This window comes from Anopheles nili, chromosome 3 (genome assembly GCF_943737925.1).
Source record: "Anopheles nili chromosome 3, idAnoNiliSN_F5_01, whole genome shotgun sequence".
NCBI lineage: Eukaryota > Metazoa > Arthropoda > Insecta > Diptera > Culicidae > Anopheles > Anopheles nili.
Window position 1 is genome coordinate 54,926,339 of NC_071292.1, and position 8,819 is coordinate 54,935,157.

Consider the following 8,819-nt stretch of genomic DNA (forward strand, 5'->3'; position numbering starts at 1 on the left):
AATAGAGGGCTGAAAGTTTGTCACAACGTTGACGCTGTCAGCGCAAATATCGCTCTCCATCCCAAACACTTGCAAGATGATGTCACGAAAGTGATTTTTTCGCTCTCGTGAAACGCGACCACCTCCATCCAGCGTCACCCATTCAAGCAACCTCCCAACAGACGACCCGAAATGTATGTCCCCGGTGACGAGAGATTCGACCAAGATCAGAGATCGTAACTGTGACCAAACAGAATGGTGTGGCATATTTGGCTGCGTCGATGACGAAGACAGACCCGCAGTTGCAGTAACGCCGGCAAAATTTGATTGATGCGGATGTGAAGTGAGGTTTTATAAATAAAACCTCCCTGCTGCGTGTGTCTCCATGTGTGCCGTTCGGCACAATATGGTCCGTGTGGCCTTCTGTTTTGTTGCCCCGCGCCACCGCCACGATGGAGCGGATTTTGTTTCAAAGTGGATGATTCAAAATTCAATCTGGTTGCAAATATTTGCCCAGCTCCGTCATCTGTCAGGCGGATTCCAATGGAATGGGTGCGGGTTAGCGGTGGCGTTACAAAAAGGACCGCCGCCACATGGATTATTTTGAAGGGAATCGTAATGCATAGAGTCTGCGGCGATGGCCGGTTTGCGGTATTGATGTTCCATTGGCTTCGGAGCGTGTGATAGATGCACGCAAATATGGAACGCTTCAACGACCGCTGTTTGTTTGCGTTTCTCAATTAATGTTGCTCGGTGAACCGATGGGGGTAAATTGGAATGATGAAAGTCAAAGATGAGAAATCATGCATTGTACTAAACAATCACTTTCTAGGAAGTAACGCATAGGAGTTCGGTTGATCTGTTAAAGCATGTTCTCGAAAAGGACTCTAACAGCGTTTCAACTGCATACGCGGCAATACTTCTTTATATGCGGGTTTCTAGAGCTCCCTCGTGGTGGCTTGTTTTCATTCCAATATGCACTCAATAAAACTAATTTCTCGACATAAACAAACGTTCCCTCGGTAGAAGTCGAGAAGCGAGACAGAAAATAGCTTCTTAAACTTAAGTTCATTTATCTTCCATCTTGTGAAGAGATAGGTTACTTTCCAGATAGACAACCCCTCAGCACCGAAGGAAGAACTTAAAGTTCAACTCGATAACCCTGCTCCGCAATGCGGGACAACATCTAGGTATCGGGGACGAATCTTCCCGCAATCGTAAAGTCAAGTTGATAAACAAACAACCTACCTACCCCGGTACACAGGTTGTTTGAATCCAGTGACCCGTGTATTGGCGTTTAGTGGTTCCATCGTGGTTCATATTGGTTAAGGTTACTACGTTTGGGGTTTTCCAAGGTAAATCGTGAGACAACGCTTTCCTCTGGACCGAAGCTAGCTCCTTTTTCTTTCTGAATTTCCTAGAGAAAACCAGTCGGTTAATCTTTCTTTCTGTTTAGTGGAAGAGTTCTGTCTAATGATGTCTAAAACCGTCCTGCCGCGGTCGTCTACCGATTAAGGGTGCGCGCTGTTCGATTGAGCAGCTGGCTGGTTTAATGACTTGCGAAGAGCGGCGTGATAAATTTAGTCTCCCGTCTTATACCATAGACAGCTGTCTCGGATGGCTGCGCTGTTTCGTCGCTAAACGGTTTCGAAATTTCAGCTGCTTTCGGTGATGAGATGACCCTCAAGGTTCTCCTCGTTTGGGCGCCCCGTAAGGACCGCTTCAAAGTCAACGCAGATCAAATCGATCCGACGATGGGTTCTTGAACCTGACATTGGCAGCAGTTCTTAAATTATCATTGGCAAGATTTTGATGGCTAGTTCGAGTTGAGACGAGCGACTTTATGTGATAAAATCACTTCAGTATCTTCTTCGCGCCGAGTTGCATCAATGTTTCATTTGTTTTAGTGACTATCACAATTTGTTGTGAAATGTAGTCGGTTACGTTTTCAGCATTGATAGTATTATTATTGATACGTTGGTAGTAGTGTTATTAATATGAATGCAGAAGCTGATAAGTATAAGCTTATGCACTACATTTTTATCTTGGTGATAATTAAACACTCTGCAATTACTTGTTGCGATAACAACACGAATACCTAATTGATATTTGGAATTAGTTCCATGCCGTAAGAATTATTAAAACCTATTCTAACGCGCGAACAACTTGTGATAAAAATGATTATTGATTTCTCTTCACTGTAGGCCAAGATAAGATATCGCATCGTCATGTTTGATGAACAGAGCCCATAATAAACCACCACATCAGCCTGTCCAATCCGTTATCAATATATTACCATGCCGCCTAATTGCACTGAATGGAAAGACCCAACCATTGGCCTCGTTGTATTGCTTGGACTCTTTTTGTGGCTTGCCCCACAAAATGAGTTTTTAACAAGAATGTTTGCTTGGCTAGTCCCTGTCATAGCATTAGCCAGGACCCTATTGAATGCGCCTTTGAATAATAAAAATGCACCTTTGCAACTCATAGCACAGCGTCACGAGGGTTTTCAATTGCATCGAGCTAGCCAGCGGGAAATTGGATACATTTCTAAAGCGCTTCCACTTTCAAATGCCACCCATCATTGCCGGTATTCCTGAGGGGCTGCTCGGTCACGAAACGTAGAACTTCATTAGAGCAATTACACTATCACGCGATGAGCTTCGGCGCCTTCGGTTTGGGAAGGGTTAACATTTCTTCTTTGTTTTGGTGTGCCGATTTCTTTTCCACATTGCAAGCTACCAGTTGAAACTCGTCGTTCGTGCTATAGATTTTGGCGAGGGGCACTATTTGCTGCCCTCCTGTAGCCCCAAACGTCGGCGGGAATGGGTTGCCCGTCCAAAAGAGGATGTGAAATAACAATAATCAACTGGCCTGAGTTTAGGTCTCGTTGAATAAAATTGAAAAAAAAAACACACACTGGCGTAGAGTGCTAGCTCGCTCCAACTCCTAGCACAAATAGGGTGGATCTAATTCGAAACGATTTTGTGTACATTTAAATTACCCAATCGCGTGAAACCCAAAGAGAGCGGCGTCCGGAACATGGGCTGTGAATTTTTTGAAGCACCTTTCCAAAAGGCGCAATGTTGCAAAAAGACATGCAACGGGAATATGATTTCGCACATGCTTCCCTAGCGAGGCGCGAACAAAAACGGAGTGATGACTATGATTGGAGGCGCCACTGGGAAATGGAAAAGGGGTAAAAGAAAGAAGAGAGTAATGCTGGCATGTTTGCGGTTACAATAGTGTGAGAGGCGTTATGACAAAAAGCCACTCGCCACAACGTCGAGGTATGAAAATGTATAGTCATCAGCGTAATGTGAAAATTGTTTTAGGCATGTTCACGATTGACACGTACAAACGATTTGAAAATTGATGAGCTACGAGCAACACGCAAAATGTGTTTTTGCTTTACTGTGGTTGTACAGAGTTTGCCTTGTTTGATGACAAATAGTGGCTCATGCAAAAGGTTGGAACATTTTAAGAGAAAAAAAAAACGAGAAAGAAAATAGAGGCTCATGGACATATACCCATACTATATCAGATTGAAAAGGTGTTTTCCGCAGTGTTAAATTGCTGCAACGGGTTAAACCCAAAGAGACTCTGAAGAGAAAATACTGCTGATGGGGTTTTCTCGTCTAAGCGAGAAGTAATTTGGGTAGTGATTCTATCAACAGTTGCTGGCGAAAAGAAAAAAAAAACTCCCAAAAAGAACCATTACCGATCATCACAACTGCTTAGAGTGTTGCTTTTGCTGGAACGATTCTTTTTCTACCTTCTATTCGGTGATCGTCTACTCTTGAGAACAAAAACCACTGTTCTGTGCGAACGAACCGAATAATGCCCACCCGAAGCGGTGTTCGGTCGAGATAAATTGGTTTCTGATGTTTGCATTTGCTTGGGATGGCATTTGGTTTTCCCTCGACCGAGGCTCGCTTCTCGCGATACAGCTGAAGGATGTTGCCGGATTTAGCTGGCTCCGTTTTCGAAACCATGCCTGGCTCGGCTTTAACGCTTGGCAACAAGATCTGGCACGATGATTGCAGTTATCTGACCACGCTGTTCCATGTTGTGCGAGAGCTTAGCTTGCATCCATTTATTTAGCGGCTTCAGTATTTTTTTCCTTCGTTTCATTTTGTTCCTTGTACTACCCCATCTTTTTGCTACGATCCCACAAGCATCTCGTGCCATCGCTTTACGTAACTGCCCGTTAACGGGCACCTTAAGCCACGGCATAGCTAAGAAGAGAACGGCAGAAAAGTGTCCGATAGCTTATCTGCTGCGGCTCATCCCTCTGGACGATGGTGTTGCATAAGCGTCAGCTTAGGCTATACATAACTTTTGTAGGCATCCTTGCCAGTAAATGTGGTATTTTTTTGGATTTTTTTTGCTTTAGTGCATGTATCCCATGGCCATTTCTAATCATGCAGTTCTACTTTCTTTTATTTGGTAATTTACATGTGGCTCCCCTGTAATTTGAATGGCGTTTAATAAAGCTTGAGAAACATATGTCACCCTGTTTTAAAGTTATTTGTAATTTAAAAACAAACCCCAACAGTATGCCACCGTTATACGTGCTTAAAATACATAGTTTCTTACTACTCAGATTCACCACATATAGGCTGTTACAATAAAAATACTAACTTTAGCAGGACCTTTTAATTGAATTAAATCTTAACACAACCAAACAAACCACCACCTGTCGTTTTCAAAGTACCATCATAAAGCCCCCAGCCCTCGTCCCTAGAGAGGTTAGGGTGCGTTTGAAACTTGGTTCGATTGAAATTTTCCATGGAAACCGAGCCTCGCCTCTTCGGTACCATTCCCTCGGGAATGCGAGAGGGTTCACGGATGGAAAAAGGTCAGCACACTACGGCGCGTCAGGTGTAATTTTCTGTCGATTCCTACCCCTTTTTTTCCTGTCCTCGTGGCACGCCCGAGAGCGAACGCCGTGAGGGACGGGACTGACCAGGGACGGGAGCAAGTTTATCGATTTCCATCGTTTACAGCTCCACGAGCTGCTATGAATGCGACGATAATGCCTCATAAACTACCTGGTCCAATTTAACCCACCGAACAAAGTACTGTAAGCTACGCTGGGGGAGGCAACACAACGCAACTTTCAAAACCTTTCGAAAGCAAGGAAAAAGGGCTTGAACTTGTGGTCCTCTGTATCGGATACTATTGCTAACTTTTTGAGGGACACTATCGCTTATACCGATGGGCTATTTGTCTCACGCGAATAGGCAATCGATAATCGAAAGTAGCCTAGTGCTTTAAGTGGAGCCGATTTCTTCCGGCTGCTCTAATGAATACTAGGTTTCTTTCACAATGTTGATAATAATTGTTCGAGCAGAGTAGAAAAGTCCAAAAAACCATCAAAACCCATTATCATCAGAAGACCTATCGAATGCAAAGTATGTCGCATACCTTCGGAATTCTCTTCCATAGGGTGTAGAAGCGTTCTCGTAGCACCTCACCAAATGTACAAAACCACTATTCCGCTCGACACCGTGATAATTGAATACTGTACCACACGTTCGTTCAGCTTCCTTACCACACTACACTTTAACCTTACGAACCCCGATCCTAGTGCGAGCCGCTTGCAGGTCACCACGAACGACAACAGCAAGTCCTTTATCAGCAGGCGAATCATAACCGAGAGGATGCTCAATTTAAACGGTTGCCACACCACAGCACTGCCTGTCTCGCAACATACCGTGTTAAAACATTATGACAGCGGGACATGCGTTGATGGAAGCACGGACCCTATATGAGTCGTGCCTGTATGGGTGGTGTAGCGAGCTATCCAAGGCAACCAGGCGCCTCCATATGGCTACGACGAGATGCGCTCTCGAGCGCGCTCTTTAGACAACACCAGAACGAACCCGAAACCGACGAGCTGTGGCGTGCGAAAGATAGGCGAATGATGAAAAATTAAACCTGTCAGTGGTGAATGAAAATGGATATCATTTTCCCGGGCTTAAGTTCCTGTTTCGGTTACGAGTCAGGCGTGGCGTTCCGGGTTCGGAAGGACCACTCTTTCGAGCTACGCCTTTTCCCTATTCGAAAGCGTCTGTCCGTTGGTGTGCCCATTAAAGCTATCAAGCTTTATTCCCCCCAACGACGCGTGGACGGTCAGTGACGTTTGATCAGGGTTTCCGTTTTAGTTAGGCACAAAAAAGAAGAATGAAATGGTGCCTGTCGTACCGTTACGATTACCTTAGAATTTTTAAAGCAAAAAAGCCTGACAAGGTATCGTTCATTTCGTGTTCATTTTTTGTCGAAAATAGGCAGCATGAAGCATTAGAGCGTATGCAATTAATATTTTGCAGCTTACTGAACATTGAATGATGTAACGCGCGGAGCTTTCAAACACGTTTCCGTCGACGAACGGCAGGTATTAGAAGCTTTAAAATAACACACCTCAGCGATTAGAAGCTGACGTGGTTGGTTGGATCGCAAATTAAATCGATTCGCTTCATCGAACTTACCAGAAGGATTTCCTACAATTTTGATCCCTTTCTTCTCGGTGCTTCGTCTGTTTACTCCCCGCTAGAAAGGCTTTCGCCAAAGTGCAAGCCTTATTCCGGGGCCAGTAGAAATCCAGCACACGCTACGTTCAACGCATATTACACGTCCTCCTTCGTTCGCCTCGGTAACTTACTTTCCTTCACCCTAACAGGTCCACTTTCGTCCAACCACTAGGGCAAGGGAACATGCGCAGTTGTAGCGATTCATAAACTTTGACAGGAATCAGTCGGAGCAGTGGGGCTGTGAAGAAACGTTTAGTGTGCCCGCCGTCCTCCATGGGCGAAAGCGTGCACCTTATTGTCGAGACGTTTTCATTAAAACTTTCACGAAGCCCTTATGCAATTTGGTGCTACAGAGCAAGGTCCCGCACAGACCGGCCAAGCGAGGCAACTGGCAACTGCAATCGTGCACAGCTCGCTTCCACCAGGGTAGCGAAAGCATTCCCAACCCGGTGCTTTCCGTGCAATCTACATTTCGAGCACACACTTCATGCATGCTCCACAAACTATACAATTTTCCATCACACACAGTAAAACCGTTCTTTATTGAAGCTTGACGTGCAATCGTGATTTAGAACAAGCGGACGGCTCGTGAGCTGCCTCAGTAAGCATTTGTGACCGACCGACGTCGCTGGGAAACGTTTCAGAGCTCAACCGCTCTACATCTGGTCGCGTTCCGTTACGTGCAATAATCTCCACCGCAGCAACAGGAGTACGAGTAACAATTGAAATGTCTGATATAATCGAGGGAAAACGAAATTTTAGCGAAACTGTTGTCTCGACGAGTCGGGTTCGGTGGTCATCGTCCAGATGGGATGGTTGAGCCTTTGTTTGCACAACCAGTTGATGAGCTACCCTGCTCTACCACGTGATGGCCGGACTTTAATTTCACTTTTAATGCACTCCTTGGTTTGAATTTTGATCACGTTCGTGGGGGAAGAAAACGTACGCCTTTCATGCAAGTGTGCACATACAAATAAACGTGCGCGGAAAAGATCGAGATGCTGCATTAAACTAAGAGCGTTGGGTCTGACGGTCATCGGCCAATCATCCATTTATGGGAGACTTTACGGTTTTATGGCCGGATTTACCGAGCTACGGAGGGTTTGCTATTTGGTGTGCTGGTTCAAATCCAAGGATCTGCTTTGTGCTACCGCCCAGCCGATTATTTATCGTTGATTGGTTAATTGTTTTAGTGGAAGGTAATGGGGTTTTGTGCTCAAAATGACCTTCAAAACTTCAAACGCAAACGAATGAAGAAACTGTTTCCGAAATTCACAAATATCGCTTGGATTTTTCTCTCGTCTGCTTGTGACCCGCTGTGCTACTAACCACCGTAGATTAATCTCAACATCTTCTTGTCTTTTCAGATTGTACAGATAACCGTTCAAACCCAGCCAAACCCCGTACCCAATATGCTGTTGCATCGACCGTCACATGGCAGCTGCTGACCGGAGATTCTGCAACACACCACCAACACCACCGGAAGTGCCAATGGTCCGTAGGCCATGTACTTGACCACGCTGCCACGCATCACTCGTTCGACGTTGTTGCCGGTCTGCGTTCGGTTGTGGCACGTTAGGTTGTTGCGCGCGCGGTTCCACCCGGAGAGCCACGCCTCCGTGGAGCGGAAAATCGCAAACGGCTCGCCCAAGCCGGAAGCAATCGAAGGGTGCGCCTTCCGGGGTCAAGGTTGACCAGTGTTCAGTGTTATCGCGCGTAGTTAGAGGGTTTGAACTCGTTCCGACGCCCCGTGCCCAACCGTCCAGCCGGATCTAGAAGTTGGCCGGCTTGCGAGTCCTGTCCGTGCGCACACAACGGATGGCATGTATCGCATTGGTTTTCTGAGTTGAAATAGCGAGGATGTCGGGATTCATGTAGCGGTGAGTGTGCTCGCTCGAGCTGTGGATCCCTTTTCACGATGTGTTGCATTCGCCCCGTGTTTCCGTTTCCTGTGTGTTCTTCTCTTTTCCATCTGTCATCCTGTCTGTCTGTCTGTCCCTTTTTTTCCGTTTCGTTTCCGTTTGTCAGTTTGGCTTTCATGTGTCAGTTGAGCTAACCGCGTAATCCGGGACTGCGCGTTAGTGTGCCGGAAATTGCAACGGGCACCCTAAATTGGGGTTCTGCATTTAGAGATTAACCCCTAGCTCCGTTTATGATTTCTCTTCGTCAGACCAATCGAACACATCTTTTTCTTTCTTTTTCTCTCTCTCTCTCTCTCTCTCTCTCCCTTTCTTTTCCATCCTTGTTTGTGTCGGTGTAACCACTTTACTCGCATGCAATAACCGCTAACCGCAGGACACGCAG